Below are 19,023 nucleotides of genomic sequence, written 5' to 3' on the forward strand. Positions count from 1 at the left end.
CTCCCACCCCTGCTCCCTTCCCCAAAATCTCAGGAGAAGTGTGTGATCATCACTCTAGGATTATCTGCAGCCTCACAGGAAGCAGGGAGTGTGTCCTGCTTCTGCCACTATGCATCTCAGTTGGATTTTCTGGCCAGATATGCTTCCCCTGCACATCACATAGCAAAGGGGGTTAGGTGACCCATCACACTCTTCCTTATCCAGCACAGAATTCTGCCCTGATCCTTTTTTTCACTTGAGTTCATGGGAATTTATTCACTAAAAAGCAATTTCACTCCAGTGATTCTTCCAACTGGCTGCTGCTTTTGTCAGTTTCAGCTGACAGCTGCAGCATAGTGGTAGGGTGCTAAGAAGGATGTTAGCACCAGGGTCTGCCATACTCAGATGAAGCAATCAGATAAATTCAGTATGCAAGAAGAGCAAGTCAGGCCAGACACAAGGTTGATACGTGAACAGTGTACTCAGAAGATGGAGCTTGTATGCTTGGGGGAGTTTATTCAGAAGTGTTCAAATCTCAGACAAACATCTCACTGCAACTTTCATATTATGCACCATTGAAGTAATCTTGGAAACAAGTTTAACCATGTAGCTAGAGGGACTTCCCTTCATGAACAGGCTGATGAGCAGTCAGCTAGTTTGGCAGGAAAATTCCACTTTTTGAAAAGTAGCTGTTCAACCAACCATTATGACAAATGGGGCATTTTTAGTACAAGTTTGGGGTCCATTTCTGTGCCCCTTTATCTTAGTCCTCTGGCACAATATGCACTGCTTGTGCATTGCTCTGAGTGAAATCCTGACCCAACCGATGTCAATGGCAAAGCTCATTGACTTCAATGAGACCAGGGTTTTACGCTCTGTCTGTAGAATAGCAAGAGTGGATAGAAGTGCAGTGGTGGTGCACCTAGATAAGTTGGGCCTCTAGTATCCGTAGAACTGCAACAATAAAATTTTGGATTGCTCCCCTTAACAGCAAGCAAGACACTGTATTTTGTGAGAATGTTCCAATTACTTTTTAATTTTTTTTTGAAGAGGTGAAAGGTCCAAAAAATGTGGGTGGCACCAGCAAGAGGAATTAAAGGAACTACAGGAAAACAAGAACAGTGGAAAAACAAAATTCCTAGGAGGAAAAAGAAAATAAATATGAAATTCAAGGAAAATGAATAAAAAGTAAATAGACTTTAAAAGACAGTCAGCCTGAGAGAGATACAGATTCCGGCAGCCTTCCTTTGTCCCTTCCCCGCTGGACCTAGCGGTACCCACTCCAAAGCATTGGGCTCAATGACCTCTTCTCCATCCTCTACATGGTGAGCAGCAAGAGACAGAAGGAACTCCCAGGAAATGGCCAGGAGAGTCTCCAGTTTCTCAGGGCTACTTTGCCAGTGCAGATAGCACCTTAGCTAAGAGTACAAGGTGTATGCCACCTTATAAGTGATTGCACCCTCCAACCAAACCCAGAGGGCTGAATCTAGGGAACAGAGACCAGAAGCTCCCCTCCCACCTCCACAGGTGAACTCTCCCCTTTTTTATGCCTACAATCCTTTCCTCTCTGTCACATTAACCATACTCAACTTCCCCCTGCCCCACCAGTATTCCCTAAAATAAGGGTTTTTTTAATATAAATAAAACAAATGTGAAAAAAGGAAACTAAAGACATAAAACTAGTATGACATGCACCTGTCATCAGCCTGGTCTCTTCACTTGCATCTTGTATCTCATCACCCCCTTCCCCAACACTTCATCTGTTTTTTTCCCCCTTTCTTTTTCGATGGTAAGTACTTTGGAACAGGAACTGTATCTACCCATATGTTTATACAGTGTCCAGCACAAGAGGGCCCAATCCCGTTTGAGTTCTATTGCAGTGTAAATATATAAAAATAATGCAAGCAAAGCCATTTCAAAAACAGCTTCCAAGAGAACAAGGTATTAGGAATTCTACAGAAATGATAAAAATTACTGAGGAAAATTGTACATGAAGATATGGAGGGAAAAAGGATATGGAGAAAAGGAAAGGAGTCATAGGGCCTAATTCTGTAATGCAACTTCACTGAACTTCACTGAGAATTTTGCCTAGAGCATAGGGCTGGATCTATAGCAAGCCATGGCCATGCCTCTCAAGAGCAGTTGCTGTTTTTGGTTGCCCAGGCCCAACCTCAAACAGATAGTGCCTGATGTTCAGAAGAGATGAGCACGCCATTCTAACTGAAATCAGTGGGAGCCATGCATACTCAGCACCCTGAAAAATTCAGGCCCAAAGTCTCTCACATTGGGCATTCAAATTAGATATTACTTAAATTGTGTCTTAAGATTTTTGTTGAATGTTTGGTGATAATATGTGTTATACTATTGAAGGCCACATAAAATGGAGGCTGTCTACAACAGATAGTGTGGTTGTGAAAAGTATGGGAATATGAGCTTTTGGGGTCCTGTCATTTCTCAGTTGTTTACCCTATTTTTGATGACCAGAGCTTCAAGAAAAGACATCCCATTACTAGCCTCCCTTTCTTTGCTAGCACTCCTAGCTAGGGGGAGTATTTATAGTGTTGCAAATAATAAACCATCAAAGGTTTTGGGAAGACAGAACACCATTCAATTCAGTGTAGCCATGGAGTGCAGGCCAATGAGAAAGGATAGAGAAACAAATGATGATTAAAAAAGGTAAGAGACATGAAAGGGGACAAAAAATGTGTCTCTTGTCCTTCTGTTGAAATGCCACCATATCTATTTTAGAGTCTTACATTTTCAGTCACATTTATGATTCCAAAATAACTGTAGAATAAACGATAATAGCTAAACAAAACAAAAAACACCTGAGTGTTAATATTTTCTATATAGGTTTCAGAGTAGCGGCTGTGTTAGTCTGTATTCGCAAAAAGAAAAGGAGTACTAGTGGCACCTTAGAGACTAACCAATTTATTTGAGCATAAGCTTTCGTGAGCTGCTGTAGCTCACGAAAGCTTATGCTCAAATAAATTGGTTAGTCTCTAAGGTGCCACTAGTACTCCTTTTCTATTTTCTGTATATAATCACATGAAAGGTGATGTAAAGAAATAGCCCCTAAAGACAGATTTTAGTAGCCTCTGTATAACCAAAACAACGTTATTTGCTGCGTCTGTTAACAGTTATAAAACATTTGATCATATTATAAAATAAAGGATTAATTTATATTTTATTGTACCTTTTATAAAATACAGAAGTTTCAATATTGTATTTTTTTAGCAACCTTTAAACAAACCTTATCTGAAGTGATTCCCCCCCATCTCCTCTCACTAATTAAGACAGTTTGAAATTTCTGAATTTAAAATAGGCACAAGAAAAAGAGTGTAAATATACAGTCACTATTTAATTGTCAGGAGATGACTATTTAATTTCCAGAAGCTGGGAATTGGCAATGGGGATGGATCACTTGATGATTACCTGTTCTGTTCATTCCCTCTGGGGCACCTGGCATTGGCCACTGTCGGAAGACAGGATACTAGGCTAGATGGATTTTTGATCTGACCCAGTATGGCTCTTCTTGTGTTCTTATGACTTTTTCTGGACAATTGTGTGCTCCTTAACAGAGTAAAGATACAGGTTAGAGAGTTTTCAATTCACTAATCAGTTATTAGAAAATATACACAAATCCAGGTTTTCTCACATCCCCCCCACCCCCATACACACACAAACTCACTCTCCTGCTGGTAATAGCTCATCCAAACTGACCACTCTTCAAGTTTAAATCCAAGTTAAACCAGAACATCTGGGGGGGGGTAGGAAAAAACAAGAGGAAACAGGCTACCTTGCATAATGACTTAGCCTCTCCCAGTCTCTATTTAAGCCTAAATTAATAGTATCCAATTTGCAAATGAATTCCAATTCAGCAGTTTCTCGCTGGAGTCTGGATTTGAAGTTTTTTTGTTTTAAGATAGCGACCTTCATGTCTGTGATTGCGTGACCAGAGAGATTGAAGTGTTCTCTGACTGGTTTATGAATGTTATAATTCTTGACATCTGATTTGTGTCCATTTATTCTTTTACGTAGAGACTGTCCAGTTTGACCAATGTACATGGCAGAGGGGCATTGCTGGCACATGATGGCATATATCACATTGGTGGATGTGCAGGTGAACGAGCCTCTGATAGTGTGGCTGATGTTATTAGGCCCTGTGATGGTGTCCCCTGAATAGATATGTGGGCACAATTGGCAACGGGCTTTGTTGCAAGGATAAGTTCCTGGGTTAGTGGTTCTGTTGTGTGGTATGTGGTTGTTGGTGAGTATTTGCTTCAGGTTGCGGGGCTGTCTGTAGGCAAGGACTGGCCTGTCTCCCAAGATTTGTGAGAGTGTTGGGTCATCCTTTAGGATAGGTTGTAGATCCTTAATAATGCGTTGGAGGGGTTTTAGTTGGGGGCTGAAGGTGACGGCTAGCGGCGTTCTGTTATTTTCTTTGTTAGGCCTGTCCTGTAGTAGGTAACTTCTGGGAACTCTTCTGGCTCTATCAATCTGTTTCTTTACTTCTGCAGGTGGGTATTGTAGTTGTAAGAAAACTTGACAGAGATCTTGTAGGTGTTTGTCTCTGTCTGAGGGGTTGGAGCAAATGCGGTTGTATCGCAGAGCTTGGCTGTAGACGATGGATCGTGTGGTGTGGTCAGGGTGAAAGCTGGAGGCATGCAGGTAGGAATAGCGGTCAGTAGGTTTCCGCTATAGGGTGGTGTTTATGTGACCATTGTTTATTAGCACTGTAGTGTCCAGGAAGTGGATCTCTTGTGTGGACTGGACCAGGCTGAGGTTGGTGGTGGGATGAAAATTGTTGAAATCATGGTGGAATTCCTCAAGGGCTTCTTTTCCATGGGTCCAGATGATGAAGATGTCATCAATATAGCGCAAGTAGAGTAGGGGCTTTAGGGGACGAGAGCTGAGGAAGCGTTGTTCTAAATCAGCCATAAAAATGTTGGCATACTGTGGGGCCATGCGGGTACCCATAGCAGTGCCGCTGATCTGAAGGTATACATTGTCCCCAAATGTGAAGTAGTTATGGGTGGAAATCTATCAACTGCATGAAAAAACTTGTATAGATACAGACAGACATCATCTTCCTTTCCAAATGCAAACAGATGGACATCGTACCAAAAGGACTGAAGGTAAAAAATCCATTACAATCTACATACCACACAGACTATGCTGACAGCTTGTGCCACACGCTCTCAGAGAAACTGCGGAATCACCTGATCAACATCCTCTACAGCAAACAGGGAAAGATTAAGAATGAGCTCTCAAAAATGGATACTCTCATAAAAAACCAAGCTTCCACACAAGCTTCCTCGTGGCTGGATTTTATTAAAACTAGACAAGCCATTTACAACGCACACTTTGCTTCTCTACAAAAGAAAAAGGACACTAAACTTTCTAAACTACTACATGCTACAAGGGGCCACGGCTAAGTCATTATGCAAGGTAGCCTGTTTCCTCTTGTTTTTTCCTACCCCCCCCAGATGTTCTGGTTTAACTTGGATTTAAACTTGAAGAGTGGTCAGTTTGGATAAGCTATTACCAGCAGGAGAGTGAGTTTGTGTGTGTATGGGGGTGGGGGGATGTGAGAAAACCTGGATTTGTGCAGGAAATAGCCCAACTTGATTGTCATGCACATTGTGTAAAGAGTTGTCACTTTGGATGGGCTATCACCAGCAGGAGAGTGAATTTGTGTGAGGGGGTGGGGGTGAGAAAACCTGGATTTGTGCTGGAAATGGCCCACCTGATGATCACTTTAGATAAGCTATTACCAGCAGGACAGTGGGGTGGGAGTAGGTATTGTTTCATATTCTCTGTGTATATATAAAGCCTGCTGCAGTTTCCACGATATGCATCTGAGGAAGTGAGCTGTAGCTCACGAAAGCTTATGCTCTAATAAATTGGTTAGTCTCTAAGGTGCCACAAGTACTCCTTTTCTTTTTGCGAATACAGACTAACACGGCTGTTACTCTGAAACAAGTTTAATTCTGGCACAGCCCGGGGTCAATATTCTGAAAGATATACCACCTTATTCCAGAAGAGGAACTTAACCATCTCTCCAGACAGCAGTCCCAAGTCTCACCAATATAGTTACACTGTCTCTCTGAAAGAATTTGACCAGTCTATAAAATGTGGCTTAGTCCTGCATGTGTAACCCACTATTTCAGTGCATTATACATCCTCCTCAAGTGGCTAGTCCACAGAGAATAACAGCATTCTGCTACTGCCAGATAATGTCACAAAATACTTTAGTTCCGGTGGAAGAGGTCTGAACAGTGGTGCTGGAGATCTTGGTTTCAAGCAAGCTGATAACTCATACAGCTGCACATGACAGAAGTTGTACTTTTTCTTTTTAAAATAAACTAGGACATTGCATACAAAAATACATTAAGACTTTTTTAATAAGGTTGCAAATTCAACCATGGAAATGTTAAGTGCCAGAAATAAGATGACTTATTCAACCCCTTTGTGCAAAGGGGTTAATATGCCATCTTTAATTAAATGAACACCTATGCATTTTTAATGTTTTTTGGTGGACAAGGCTGTACAAGATATAACTGTTGCGAGTCTAATCTCAGATATTAGAAATGCCTAATAATTTAGATGTCCTGTGTTACCACTTTAAACTCTATCACTATATTAAATTTTAATGCCATAAACATTCAAATTCATTAAGCTAAAGTAACCCTAATGTATTCAGAATTTAATTCTTGGGGAAATTGATAGAGTGGTTGAATTGCCTTTTTGCCAGGGGCTGATGAGCAGAAAAATTAGAGATAATTTGTTCATAATCAGCACAGTGTTTGATTGACAAGAAGATACTGTCTTCATGCAAAAAGATACAAAAGTACATTTTTTGGTGTCAGGCTACCAGGAACTAAAAGGTCACTTCTCAATAACAAGCAGGTTGGCCTTAATAAATGACAACTGACTATTTAATATGGCCAGGAGTTATAGGACTAGATCCTCAGCAAGACCCCATAAATCTGAGAGGAGGTTCAAATTAATTAGAGGGGGAGTGCAGGGCCAACCAGCTCCCTTTGGCTGGAAGTCTATAGAGGAGGGGAGGAGGAGCCCACCCCTGCATTCTTAGATATGCATTCTCCCTTCATTCCAGCTGTCTATCCCAGTAGCCCCCCACCTGGTGGGAAAGGTAGGGGAGGGGCATTTAGACTCTAGGTTGGCTTCACGTTCACATTTTAGGTCACATAAGTCAGTAAGTAGATTATATTAGTTGCTTTTTCCCCCCTAATCAAACAAGTCCCGGTAAGATGGATCAGAGGCCAAAGTGATTAGAGGTCCAAGTTAATTTGTTTGATCAAAATCACATGGATTTTATACAAACATGTTTTCTTTCTTATGTATATGTACATCGGATGTGCAGAAACATTCTTCTGTTGGTTTTGCTGATGTAATTGCCTCATGAACTACTCATTTATACTCTAGTTACTGAAAAAAAATATTTGGTCAAGCCTGTAGACAGCCCTCATACGTTTATAATTCAAGACCCTAGGGTTTTGATTCAACATGTGACCATAGCTCACCTGACTAGTCACACCTCTGAAGAGCTATCAAGTAGCAAAGACTTTTATACACTTTTGACCTGAGCCATATTCAAACTGTTACATAAAAGTTTTTATATTCACTTGTAAAGTCTGTGAGCCAGACAGTTACCACATAAATTTCATAATTAAAAATCAGATTATTTCCCCCCTAAATACCCTGTAATTCAAGGTTCATTATGATTATCAGGTGAAATGTGGGAATACCTCAGGAAATTATGTCTTTGGGAAGGGAACAGTATTTGAAATTTGAATCAAGATCTTGTTCCATAACCCTCAAAAGTAATCATTGAGCCTGAACAGACATCCACCTCGGTCTCTACAGTCCAGAGAGATTTTATTTTTTATTCAGAGAAGATGTCAGTAAGAAACCAAAAAAATTGATTTTCGGTGCACATACACAGCCATTGTAAATATGCTGGATCCTGTGGCCAGTTAATCAGTGTATGTGCTTAAATCCATCCATCGTCAGCAAAGCACTTTAGTGCCTGCTTAACTGAGAGACTTTTTTCCATTGGACCATATAAACTGGAACCATAAACTCACTGAACATTAAATCCCACCAAATGAGGGTAGATCCATCCCCATCATCGTACCCGCTCATTATACTCCACACCTGAATATAGCCATTATATGGACAACATACCCCCAGAGCTCAATGTCTGTACTTTGACCCGTTAAACTTTTATCCCCAATCAGGTAGACTGCAGATTATGTATTCCTTACGCCACCCACTCCTAAACCGAATTTCGCACCCCTTGATAATCTGTACCTTATTCCCTGATAACCAGAAACTTCTATGCCTAAATTCTGTACCATTTTCTTTTTACTTCAACATTATCTTAATAAAATTATTAAGCATGTGTCTAACACTGAAGTTAATGGGACTGAAGCACAGGCTTCTTGCTGAACTGGGATGTTTTTATCTCTGAGGGTACTGTTCTGGCCCTGACACCATCATCATAATACCTGAATATAGCCCAGTAACCTGATTTAAAGTTAGACTTGAAAATTATAAACTTTGCCACACTAGCATAGCCTTTCCTGAATTTTGTACCCTACTTTCAACTCTTTTGAGGTCATCTCCTGGATGCACAATGAAGGAGACCATTAGGTGTCTTTTTGTTCTGTGTTTGTACAGCACCTAGCACAGCGGGATCCTGGTCCTTGACTCATGCTCTAAGGCCCAATGGTAATACAAATAACAAATAACAGCATACACTAGGATAATCAGACATGGTCAAGGTTAACTTGAAGGTTTTGTTTTTATTTTTCTCTTTTCAAAGTTCATGTCATTCCTTATGCACATGAATTAAATTTGTCAAAGAAATAATCAACCTCCATGATCACTTTTTCTGAGGGAAAATTCAGTGTGATTTGCCTAATGCTCAGATAGGGTTTGATCCTACAAGATGCTGAGCATAATTAAGAGTGCTGAGTGCCCTCAGTTCTCACTAAAGCCAGTGGTAGTGAAGAGAACCCATCAGTTCACAGGAGGAGCTCAGCACTTTGAAGGATTGACCTGATAACCAATATAATACAAGCAGGTAGTGTGTCTTAATAATAGAAATAGGAGTGGACTGGTGTCAAGGCCAGGGCATAGGCAGCCCTATTAGAATCATGAGCCAATTACGAGGAATCAGGCCAAACTGGAATGCCAGGAGATCAGACTCCAGAATCAATCATAGAATATCAGGGTTGAAAGAGACCTCAGGAGGTCATCTAGTCCAACCCCCTGCGCAAAGCAGGACCAATCCCCAACTAAATCACCCCAGCCAGGGCTTTGTCAATCCGGGCCTTAAAAACCTCTAAGAAGGGAGATTCCACCACCTCTCTAGGTAACCCATTCCAGTGCTTCACCACCCTCCTAGTGAAAAAGTTTTTCCTAATATCCAAACCAGAAGGCAGTTATCAGGAATCAGTTATGGAATCAGACCTAGTCAGGATACTAGGAGATCAGGATTAGGCAACAGAACCAGAGGACAGGAACCAGGTACCAACTGTCAGGCTAAGTCAGACTACCTGGAGATCACAATCAGAAGACAAGCAGGTAAGCAGTCCATGGTAGGGTGGAGCCCAACTCTATTTCCTATTCCCTCCTCTGGCTTAAATAAATTGGCTGTGACCCAATCAGGAGCCTTTGAATTCTCCCTACCAGAGCATAGATGTGGGGCTTGTGCTCCTTTTGGGCTTTGTGGACTTCAGTCTCAGCTGTTGTCTGTTAGCTGCCAGGTGGAAGATTGGAGTGTGATGACTCCCAGACCTGTGCTCAAGACTTGTGGGGCCTATTGACTATTTAGATGCACACTGCCAAGAGGCACTATTTATAATAGTGAAAAAAGTGTTTAATAATTAAAATATTCTTCTTTTAATATACTCCATTTAAGTGGGTGAAATCTTCTGCATCCCTCAAGTTGATATCAATGGATCACTTGTTTCAAAGAAAAGTGTGTCTTCATCAGAGTTAAGAAGCTTCTTTTAAAAGCATTTTGTAAATACAGCTGACATCTTCAACCTGCGTGCTCACTCTCTTAACATAACATCTATTTGCATGAAAAGCCATCCACAACACATACATGAAACAAACTCCTGTTAAAATATGTTAATAAAAAACATCATATTCCTAAAATCACACAGAACATCCTATTTTTCTCACATGGGCTATACAGAATTACCATAGAGGAGAGGGTTGAAGAGTATAAAGCTGATTGCAGCCATTTTTTGTCTAGCACAGCACAGGCAAAGTTAAACAAATTCATCACTGAGTCCTTTGTAGTAGCATCACCACTTATCTCCAATGTGAGGTCACTTACCAGATTAGATAACATATGCTGGGTGAACCTCAAAAGATTTGAACACTCTGTGTACTTTAGAAGGCATACAGAGTCCCCAAAGCATATCCAAATCTCTCTGGTTTGGGTGTCTCCCAAGATTAGGCATTTTCATTACATTTCTGATCATATCCAGTTTCAGCTGGACTGGAAATACCCTGGAAATAGTTTCTCTGTCATAGTGCTGCTGCGGCCACTGCTGGGGAACCAACGTTAACCAAATATTTTCAAACCTCTAAAGAGAGTTTTGACCTTTAAGTTTAAAGTTTTTATTTTATTTTATCTGAGGTGATTTGTCTGTCCCGACATACAGCAAATGTTATCAGATACTGCAGCGTACCAGATTCTAGTCTTACGTACAGCACTGTAAATCAGTAGCAGAAGTCAACGGAGTTACAGCGATATAAGTGAGATCAGAATCATGTCCATTGACTTTCAATAGGACTTCCAGACAGGAAAATACAGTAGGGTTGTGATCAGGTTAGCAATATAATATTGTAGGGTTTCAAGTTCACCCCTCCCAATTTGCTCAGTCTTCTAAATGTAGGGGCAGGGGCATGGGGGAGGGAGTCTAGGAGGACAGAAATTCCTTCATAGACAGGCTCTCACTTAAAGAACAGCGGGCACAGGAGGACAATAAAAATTATTCAAAGACACTTCCCCCTACTTACATTCAAAGTCCAACGTTGTCCCCACAGAGGAATTACAATTATGCCAGTGAATACTGGAATTACCATATAGTACAAGTGCCTAGTGGCATTAGTCAGCAATGAGTATCATTTTTAGAAGGCTTCATAAATATTTCTTTGAAACGACCATAAACACTTGCTCATGAACAGGCAAGTAGAATTGAATATTTGTCCTGCCAGGACTGAGTTACATCCCGGTCCTCCTAGTAAAGTTCTGATGCTGGCTGGATTAATTAATGACAATGTGATTAACACAGTACGTCCAAGTGGTGCCACCATCAGAATCACAGTCAGAATCATTGTTTACAATGCGGGTTTTGTATTGTGCAGCGGAGACGCACACCCATGCAACTACTTTTGTGGAGTTTCACTCAAAATGTGAGTCCTCTTTGCATTACATTACTCAAGCACATTGAGAGATAAAATACAACAGCCTTAGAATAACAGGCCTAGAAGACAGATGCACTTTGATGTCTATTGAAAATTTTGCACCAGTGGCACATATTCAAATTTCCCACTTAGTTAAATGAGAAACAGCACAAAAAAATATGGAAACATTTTGTACTTACATAGATGACAGGCATAGGAGAGTCTAAGCTGCTGGCTAATGTAATTTCAGTCGAAATGGTTTCTGTGGATTTGTTCCTGCACCATTTATGTCAATGGAGGTTTATCAACTGGCTTAAATGGAGACTGGATCAAGACCTATAAGCAGATGACTATCTAGGTCCAGGGGTGAAAAACAAACAAACATGTGACAGGAAATTTGGGTCATTTCAAGCATAAGTTTAAATGTGCATGTACAAATGCCTTGTCTGGCTTCTTTTTAACTGACCTGACAAATTTTTCTTTAGATTTTGGTTACCCTGGCGTACTGCTGAAATATTCAGATCTTACTTTTGGCCCAGGGGAATGAAAAGGACGTTGGAAAAGTTCTTAGCCTTTAGAGGATTTTTTTCAGCTGAAGAAGAATGCTTTGTCCTTTCTATGGTGGAGAAAATAAATAAAATTAATGTTACAACACAAAGAGAATTGTTGTGTATTGTTGTTTGTAAATCCTGAGCATCATAATGCTGAAATACATCCAGAGAGATGGAGAGGTCCTAAATAGCATCCCTTAGTTTCCCCTTTACAGTCTGGAATACCTAAAGAACGAGGCTTCTTATAGCTGAGAAAAATTGTGAACTTTGATCTTAGGCTTGTGGCTTTTTGAGAAATGCAGTGTAGAAACTAGATAACCATTTGTTATGGGAATTAATGCTTGTGATTGGTTAAGTTAAAGTGTGTTTACTAGGGAAAGCAGAGTATTTCAGGGTGCTGCTGGGTTGTCTGGTCTGTTTGTAGCACAATTGAATTAACAATTACTTATTTTTAAAAATAGAGAGGAAGATTTCCCTTCTTTTGTGTGGAATTAAGGGTACTATCCTCCGACAGTCTAAATTCTCTCTAAGCTGTGCGGCCACACAGCAGCCTATTAAAGGCTGCGCAGGCATGCAGGGTGGAGAGGCACCTCTCCCCCAGCCCTGGAGCTGCTGCGGCTGGGGAAAGGCACCTCTCCCCCAGTTCCTGGCTGCTGCTGTGAGAGGGGGCTGTGGGGAGTCCTCTCTCCCCACCACAGCCTCTGGGCAGCCTGCACCCCCAACCACTCATCCCTGGCCCTGCCCCCAAGCCCACACCCCCAGCCAGAGCCTCACCTCCCCTGCACCCCAACCTTCTGCCCAGCCCTGAGTGTCCTCCCACACTCCGAATCCCTCGGCCCCATCCCCTGCCACACCTGACCTCCATATTGTTGCACATAACAAAATTGATTCTGCATGTGGATGTAACAAATTAGAGGGAACATAGCCTACAGTCCTCTGCAAGCTATTTCTCTTCATTCTACTTAGCATGTGAAATGGTGGAGAGAGAGAAAGCAGCTCCTTCCCCCCATCCTGCGGGCGGTGCAGCATTCATTTGCCCCATCTTGCAGCTCCACTACTGCTGGCCAGTTCGGGGGGGAAGGGTCAGCAGTGGCCCACACTTTTTCCTACGGTCACAGTTGCAGGGTTAGCAGTCCCCTTTCTGGTTTCTCTGGCAGCAACTGCCTCAGGTGCTCAGCCTCTTGTCCCTTACCAGTCTTGGGGTAAAATCTCATAATTTTTCCACTCTTAGACAGGGGCCTGGGTATAATACCACATGAATACCAACTGTTCATCACCCTGCAGATATGATTAGGTATTGGGCACCTGTATTTCCTCCCTTTCGGAACCTGAGACCAGTGATAGAAACCAAAAGACTTATTTTTATTCAGCAATTAGAACAAAGCATTAAAAAAAGAAAAAAAGGATTTTAAAGCAACAGCCTACAGCCAGCAGATTTAGTATAATCTGATTTTAACTTTCCTACAAGATAAATCAGTTGGGATTTCCTCTTCAGTTACAGGAACAGAACAGAACAGAACAGAACCAACTTACATGCTCCTAGCAAGCCCAGATTTTCCTGTGCATCTGAAGAACTCATTCTGGTTCTCTCTTGTTCAAACTGATTTGGATCCTCCCCATGAGAGCAATAGTTCAATATTTCTCTGCTAGAAATTTCAGAAGCAGAAAGAAGGAAAGCAATTAAGCAGCTGAAAAACAGCAGAGTCACTGATTAAGATAAGGTCACTGTTAAAGCTGAGGAGGACATGGTAACACATTAAATGCATAAACTTTGTGATACAGGCTGGGAGAAAGAATTCTGCCTGGAGACTGAAAGACAGTGAGATCTGTAAATTACCAAAGAAATGTAACTACCTTGTGTATGATAATTGGTGATGGATACCTCTACTTGCAGTACCCAGAAAAGTGTTGTGTACAGTAGATAGAACAGAATCACTCTAGATCCAGATGAAAAATTGTGTAATGAGCAAGCAAGCTTCAGATTGAAATGACTGTGTGTAGATCACATCTTTACCTTGAAATGATTGATTAAGAAAGGGCTTGCCTGCCAGAGGAGACTAGTTTTGAACTTAGTTTTCACCAGAGCTTTAGAGCACCTTCATAGAGTCGCTACAGAAGATCTTGTGACAATATGGGCTTTTCTAGAAAGACAGTGTCACTGATCACAATGCTGTATGAAGGTTAAAAATGCTGTATAAAGACAGGAAGTGGAGAGACTAATCGGTTTGATATCATCCCTGAAGTGTGGCAGGGTTGCATGTTATCATCCCTTGTCTTCTACATTGTGATAGATTACGTGTTGCAAAAAGAAGATACTGGAGTGAAGTAGAGGAAAATGTCAAGATCTTGACTTTGCAAATCACATTGTTCTATTGAACACAGGCGATGATGGCATGAAAAAAATCACTACCAATGTCAAATGTGAATCTGCCAAAGTAGGATTAAGAACCAGCCAAAAGAAAATGAATCATGATAGTTGAAAGTGGAGTCTGTAATGATAGTACATATGTGACTGATAGCAATGGGTGCATCATGATTAACAACTTTGAATGTCTTGGAAGCACAATCACACAACTCCATTAGGTGGTGAAAGCAAGAATCTGGAAAGCAAGTGGAGCTTTTTCAACACTGGTAAATAACTGGAAAAAATGAGGAGATCCTTACAAGAACAGGAAACTTAATTCCATCAGAGATGTTTGAGGAGAATACTTGGTGTCCGCTGGTGGCATAAAGTGACCAACACTGATGTGTAACAAAGGACTGGTCAACAGACTGTGTAGACCGGGGTGGCCAACCTGTGGCTCCAGAGCCACATGTGGTTCTTCAGAAGTGAATATGCGGCTCCTTGTCTAGGCACCGACTCCAGAGCTGAAGCTACAGGCACCATCTTTCCAATGTGCCGGGGGGGTGCTCACGGCTCAACCCCTGGCTCTACCAAAGGCCTTGCCCCCACTCCACCCCTTCCCACCTCCTTCCCTGAGCCTGCCATGCCCTCGCTCCTCACCCCCCGAGGCTCCTGCATGCCACAAAACAGCCAATCAGGAGGTGCTGGGAACGGGGAGTGGAGCTGATGGGGGGGCTGCTGACATGTTACTGTGGCTCTTTGGCAATGCAGACCGGTAAATTCTTGCTTATTCTCCGGCTCAGGTTGGCCACCCCGGTGCAGCCAATGATTAAAGAAAGAAGGCTGAAGTGATTTGGACATGTTGTACAGATGTCAAAAACGTATTCCAAGACAAGCCCTTGAACAGTTACCCATCTGGTGGAAGAGGGAAAAGAGGAGGACAACAGATGACACATACGAAAACTATTGAGAAAGATGCTGCTGTAATGGAAAGAGACTGTGACAAAGCAAGAAATGTGGCATTAGACGATCAGATGTGCAAACACTGGGTTTCCTCATGTATCACAAGGCTTCTGATCTAATCATGAGAGTGGTCTAGAGCCATTAAGGCTACTCACTCTGCCCTCACCTCTTAACCACCTTTAAGGGCAACTATTAGAGAAGGGTTAAGGTCTGCGACTCAGTCAGACCCTAGGGTGAAATACCCGCTATCATGGTACAGACCAGCACACTAGTGACAGATCCAGACACAGTATCAGTAATTAATAAAGAGCACCTCCAACGTTGCCACAACTATGCTTTTATGTGGCACAGTCTAATGCAGGTGATGGCGCTAAGTTTACATCATCTGTGTTCAGGAAAGTGCAAAGACTGTGCTTGTGCCCAGCCCCAAAAGAGGGGCACAATCAATCAGGAAGACTTGTCAAACCCTCCTTGTACATAGGAGGAGCCAGTCTCATCTTTCTAGTCTGTCCTGGAGCTGCCACGCAAGTAAAGAAACTAATGCATGCTCCTCAATTAACCTTTGTAATGTAGAGAAGCTCTCAGCTCCTCAGGTATTAGAAAAACATTTGACACAAGACACACAGTTGTTAATTCACAAGCAGAGGCTGGGTCACTAATGCATAGGTGACATACATCTGAAATCTATCTTGTTTTTCTATTGCTGTATCACAAGGTCACGCCTAAATTACATATTGAAGATTCATCTGTAAGTAAACTAGTGAGCACTCTAAATCTATTAAATCTGTTTGGGGCAGCTTTTCATATTCATTTTTAAGGTTAGAACAGGAATGGATTTTAAGACAGCCCTAACTTAAAACAACTGATCGACTACTGCAACAGTTCTTCAAAAACCCATCAATTTGGCTGAGGTCATGAAAAGGTGCTGCCTCAGAGTTATTCACAGGACTCAGTACAGAGCATTTTGGTAATCTGAGTGCTGTGGTAACCGTATCTGATTGCAAAGGCAGTACTGGAAGGTGTGAGGCCAAATCAGAATTTAGTCACAAAGCAATTCAAATTCTGACTCACCTAGTTTACTTATGGCACACTTTTGGGCCCTATTTTCAAATGTAACGACCTAGAGTTAGATACTTAAATTGATATTTAGGAACCTCACTTTTGAGTTAAGTGATTAAAATAGATATTTAGGAGCATCAATATGGATTTAAGCTATTTCTAGGTGCCCAAGTTTGAAAATTATTCCTGTTTTGACAATATGAAAAGATATGTATTATTCACCCAGTGTCCAGTCTAGAACTAGTCATGACCATGCTAGTTCCTTTGATGGACCATTAATCTTTCCCAAACTGATCAGATGTATTTGTTGTTCATAACACCCTGAATAGTTTGTGAGAACAATTTTCAGATAGTAGGTTATCAAACCGTAGTTCACATTGTGTATTTTGCTTCTGATCTTAATCACATTGTATTGTTTCTGCTTCCTGATTGGATGACTGAATATTTTTAAATAGAAAAATAAAAAATTGTGAATAATGCACTTTCTGGTAAAAAAAAATGAATAAATAATCGTCACAGCCATCACAAATATTTTCCAAATACTTTGGAGTTGTCTGAACAGATGTGACTGAAAATAAAATGACTCTGTGAACTAGAATGAGCTGAAGTTAGCACTATTATTCAGGAAATAGTAGTGGTTCAGAATTCTTTTATTATTAAATTACGTACCAGCTCTAATATAGCCAGGTACCACAGATTTCTCAGTAGCAAAATCTTTTCTCTTTCCTCTTCTCTTTAGCACAGAGATTTATTTTCTACTGTACATATGATTACTGGAGGAATTGTTGAACTCAAAAGCAAGCCAACAAAACTACAGCCTTGTTTTAGGACTTTAGATTTTTACTATATTTCATTCTTAAAGAAAGAGCATTTTTACAACCCAAGTGCCACATGTTAACTCCTACTTGTGAAAGCAAAATTACGATATGTATGATAATATTTTATCTAGCAGTGACAAGGCCAGGCACTTTGCTGACTAATATAGTAATGGGGATTTTAGATTAGATTACCCCATTTTTTTTTCAATGCAAAAAGATGAAGAAAAACACTTTCCCCCATGCAAAACACATTTTTCTTTGGCTTTGCAGGAGCACCGATATTTCACCTGAATTCACTTTGCCACACCCAATAAGAATGAAACAATCTGCTGTTATCAAATATGAAATCTTGGGAAGGATGCACCCTGACAAATTATAACACTATTTCTAAAAGTCAGACACAAGCTTAATAGTGTAAGACCAGGGGTAAATGCAGATTTTCCATGTGAGCTAATTCAAGCTGCTTGCTACTTAGAATATGTAGATCAACATCTGTTAAAGCTTTGGTGGGCTGACATGCTTGGTTCTATATTTATTTGCTATACAGTTTGATTTACCCTACTGATTCGGGGGACTCTGTGTAATATTTCTGGGATTCTCCCATTGATTGTATAGACCCACTCAGAAAGTTTTCTCTTCGTTTGTGAAGTATGAAAGCACTCACAGTTTAGCTTTCCAGACACAGAGTGAAGTCCTGGCCCCACTGATGTCAATGGGAGTTTGCCGGGATCTCAGCACAAAGTTCAGTGTTAACATGTAAAAACTGTGAGCCAGATCCTCAGCTTGCTGTAGCTTCATTGACTTCACCGGAGATATGCCAGTTTACACTCGCTGGGGATCTGGCCTGGTGTCTTCATTTATTTCAATCATTTGTGTCTAGATATGGCACAGCTCATGTTGCAGTAATTTTATATGCTCATTTGCTGTCACTGCACGCCAAGTCAAACCTGGAGGAGGTCCACTTTACCAAAAATGTTCAAAAACATATTAAGAAAGGGAAAAATCTCAAGAAAGTATGATTATTATTATTTTTCTTTTTATCCCTTTGCATCTAAGTATTGATTCTGCAACACTGAAGTCAGCGGGGATTTTGTTGTTGGTTTTAAAACTATGAGGATTAGTCCCATAAAAACTAGCAATTTCTACATTTATCTATTATATGTGCAAATAAACTCACAAGACAGCTATAAAGTTGCTCTTTATTATAAAACATTGTATAGCAGTAATAAAATTTTAAAAACTGGCTTTCAAGGCTGCAAAAGAAAAAAGGAACATATTCTGGAAAGATTTCTGAAGAAAAAAGGGTTTATTTCTATAAAGGATCTATATAAATGTTTTCAGAGAGTCCTCTCAATTGTGTATATTTAATAGATTATCAGAAACCGCTCTTTTAAAGTTTGATTGTTAAGTTACTTAAAACATTCCTTGAGTTATATGTGGCACACGCCCAAGATATTTAGCAAGAGTTCATGTTTTGATTGTGTTAGGGCACTTAGTACGGCTCAAGCTGAGAAGAAAAAAATAAATAAATAACAATCCCAGAAAACTGAAGCATAACTCACATTAGTCCGTCTTTCCAGTGACTGGTCACCATTTTTTAGAGAGAAACTTTAAAGGGAAAATTTCAAGACTGCTGGATTCAAAATGTTACTGTTCTGTCTTACTTTTATAAACTGCACAGAACTCAGAGGATGGGCCAGATCCTCAGCTAGTGTTAGCTGGCAATGCTTTACTGATTTAAGCAGAGTTATGCATCACCTTAGGATCTGGTCCTGTGTATTTTTCCCAACGAAATTTTTTCACTGCTGATTTTATCAGCTAAGGCCCCAAGTCAGTAAACCATTCTGATTCA

The 19,023-nt window shown here is 40.8% G+C and overlaps 1 long non-coding RNA gene across 6 annotated transcripts in view; it reads right to left on the bottom strand.

Annotated features, from left to right (window-relative positions):
- LOC140895725 (uncharacterized) overlaps positions 1-19,023 on the bottom strand; it is a 91,834-nt gene that overhangs the window by 27,389 nt on the left and 45,422 nt on the right. For 4 of the 6 annotated variants that reach the window (XR_012154326.1, XR_012154321.1, XR_012154323.1 and 1 more), the window contains 4 exons: positions 13,521-13,633; positions 11,903-12,052; positions 11,637-11,790; positions 3,415-3,552 (listed from right to left, as the gene is read on the bottom strand). This is a non-coding gene — a long non-coding RNA (uncharacterized lncRNA). The remainder of the gene's footprint in view (positions 1-3,414; positions 3,553-11,636; positions 11,791-11,902; positions 12,053-13,520; positions 13,634-19,023) is intronic. The other 2 variants (XR_012154325.1, XR_012154324.1) reach the window with 2 other exon arrangements.

Source organism: Lepidochelys kempii, chromosome 11, assembly GCF_965140265.1.
Source record: "Lepidochelys kempii isolate rLepKem1 chromosome 11, rLepKem1.hap2, whole genome shotgun sequence".
Classification (NCBI taxonomy): domain Eukaryota; kingdom Metazoa; phylum Chordata; order Testudines; family Cheloniidae; genus Lepidochelys; species Lepidochelys kempii.